General features: G+C 52.1%; 2 non-coding genes and 2 pseudogenes across 2 annotated transcripts in view; all 4 read right to left on the reverse strand.

The window, feature by feature from the left end:
* Nucleotides 1–497: 497 nt before the first annotated feature.
* On the reverse strand, nt 498–616 carry LOC138218114 (5S ribosomal RNA; annotated as a pseudogene).
* A 537-nt stretch (nt 617–1,153) lies between these two features.
* On the reverse strand, nt 1,154–1,272 carry LOC138218649 (5S ribosomal RNA; annotated as a pseudogene).
* Nucleotides 1,273–1,810: 538 nt separating this feature from the next.
* On the reverse strand, nt 1,811–1,929 carry LOC138217180 (5S ribosomal RNA). Its single transcript, XR_011180892.1, has one exon. It is a non-coding gene; the product is annotated as a 5S ribosomal RNA (ribosomal RNA).
* A 537-nt stretch (nt 1,930–2,466) lies between these two features.
* LOC138218240 (5S ribosomal RNA) overlaps nt 2,467–2,500 on the reverse strand; it is a 119-nt gene continuing 85 nt past the window's right edge. The window contains exon 1 of the ribosomal RNA XR_011181485.1: nt 2,467–2,500. This exon is cut by the window's right edge and continues 85 nt beyond it. This is a non-coding gene — a ribosomal RNA (5S ribosomal RNA).

Consider the following 2,500-nt stretch of genomic DNA (forward strand, 5'->3'; position numbering starts at 1 on the left):
AGCTCCGTCACCTCTTTTACGATGCTGCTTTTTTTCTCTTGCATTTTTCTCTTCTTCCCACGTTCTCTCTCTTCACTGCCTTCGTCCCCGCTCTATTTCACTTCAGCCTTTCACTCTTGCTTCCTTCCAATGAGGACGGAGCTGCGGGAGAAAGGGCGCTATAGAGGATCGCTGTGGAGAGCTGCTGCTGTGCTTTGACATCTGAGCTCTGTGGAAAACGATCTCAATACAATTCTGAAAAACGCGACTCTCCGAACGCCAGCCGAACAAGTCTCCACAGCCGAAGCGCTGTGTCTCTTTTCAGCTGGCGATAAACCTTTCCTTGATCCTTTGCGGACTTGTTAAACTGTTCATGATTAGAATAAAAACGCTCACGCTAATACACAAGCACCCGTGTCTCGCCAAAGCTGACAAATAAACAGACGGACAAGCCGCACTGCACGTGTGAACAGGGGAATGAGCGAGCGAGCGGGGATAGGGCGCCTCCTGCGCTTAAAAGCTTACAGCACCTGGTATTCCCAGGCGGTCTCCCATCCAAGTACTAACCAGGCCCATCCCTGTTTAGCGTCCGAGAACAGACGAGATCAGGCGTGCTCAAGGGGGTGTGGCCGCAAGCAAGAGCAAGGCTCGCTGGCACCCTTCTTATTGAGAGGACAGCTCCATCACCTCTTTTACGACGCTGCTCTTTTTCCCTTGCGTTTTTCTCTTCTTCCCACGTTCTCTCTCTTCACTGCCTTCGTCCCCGCTCTATTTCACTTCAGCCTTTCACTCTTGCTTCCTTCCAATGAGGACGGAGCTGCGGGAGAAAGGGCGCTATAGAGGATCGCTGTGGAGAGCTGCTGCTGTGCTTTGACATCTGAGCTCTGTGGAAAACGATCTCAATACAATTCTGAAAAACGCAACTCTCCGAACGCCAGCCGGACAAGTCTCCACAGCCGAAGCGCTGTGTCTCTTTTCAGCTGGCGATAAACTTTTCCTCGATCCTTTGCGGACTTGTTAAACTGTTCATGATCAGAATAAAAAACGCTCACGCTAATACACAAGCACCCGTGTCTCGCCAAAGCTGACAAATAAACAGACGGACAAGCCGCACTGCACGTGTGAACAGGGGAATGAGCGAGCGAGCGGGGATAGGGCGCCTCCCGCGCTTAAAAGCTTACAGCACCTGGTATTCCCAGGCGGTCTCCCATCCAAGTACTAACCAGGCCCATCCCTGTTTAGCGTCCGAGATGAGACGAGATCAGGCGTGCTCAAGGGGGTGTGGCCGTAAACGAGAGCAAGGCTCGCTGGCACCCTTCTTATTGAGAGGACAGCTCCGTCACCTCTTTTACGACGCTGCTCCTTTTCCCTTGCGTTTTTCTCTTCTTCCCACGTTCTCTCTCTTCACTGCCTTCGTCCCCGCTCTATTTCACTTCAGCCTTTCACTCTTGCTTCCTTCCAATGAGGACGGAGCTGCGGGAGAAAGGGCGCTATAGAGGATCGCTGTGGAGAGCTGCTGCTGTGCTTTGACATCTGAGCTCTGTGGAAAACGATCTCAATACAATTCTGAAAAACGCAACTCTCCGAACGCCAGCCGAACAAGTCTCCACAGCCGAAGCGCTGTGTCTCTTTTCAGCTGGCGATAAACTTTTCCACGATCCTTTGCGGACTTGTTAAACTGTTCATGATCAGAATAAAAAACGCTCACGCTAATACACAAGCACCCGTGTCTCGCCAAAGCTGACAAATAAACAGACGGACAAGCCGCACTGCACGTGTGAACAGGGGAATGAGCGAGCGAGCAGGGGATAGGGCGCCTCCTGCGCTTAAAAGCTTACAGCACCTGGTATTCCCAGGCGGTCTCCCATTCAAGTACTAACCAGGCCCATCCCTGTTTAGCTTCCGAGATCAAACGAGATCAGGCATGCTCAAGGGGGTGTGGCCGTAAGCGCGAGCAGGGTTCGCTGGCACCCTTCTTATTGAGAGGACAGCTCCGTCACCTCTTTTACGACGCTGCTTTTTTTCCCTTGCGTTTTTCTCTTCTTCCCACGTTCTCTCTCTTCACTGCCTTCGTCCCCGCTCTATTTCACTTCAGCCTTTCACACTTGCTTCCTTCCAATGAGGACGGAGCTGCGGGAGAAAGGGCGCTATAGAGGATCGCTGTGGAGAGCTGCTGCTGTGCTTTGACATCTGAGCTCTGTGGAAAACGATCTCAATACAATTCTGAAAAACGCGACTCTCCGAACGCCAGCCGAACAAGTCTCCACAGCCGAAGCGCTGTGTCTCTTTTCAGCTGGCGATAAACCTTTCCTCTATCCTTTGCGGACTTGTAAAACTGTTCCTGATCAGAATAAAAAACGCTCACGCTAATACACAAGCACCCGTGTCTCGCCAAAGCTGACAAATAAACAGACGGACAAGCCGCACTGCACGTGTGAACAGGGGAATGATCGAGCGAGCGGGGATAGGGCGCCTCCTGCGCTTAAAAGCTTACAGCACCTGGTATTCCCAGGCGGTCTCC

The sequence above is a fragment of the Lepisosteus oculatus genome, chromosome 14 (assembly GCF_040954835.1).
Source record: "Lepisosteus oculatus isolate fLepOcu1 chromosome 14, fLepOcu1.hap2, whole genome shotgun sequence".
Lineage (NCBI taxonomy): Eukaryota > Metazoa > Chordata > Actinopteri > Semionotiformes > Lepisosteidae > Lepisosteus > Lepisosteus oculatus.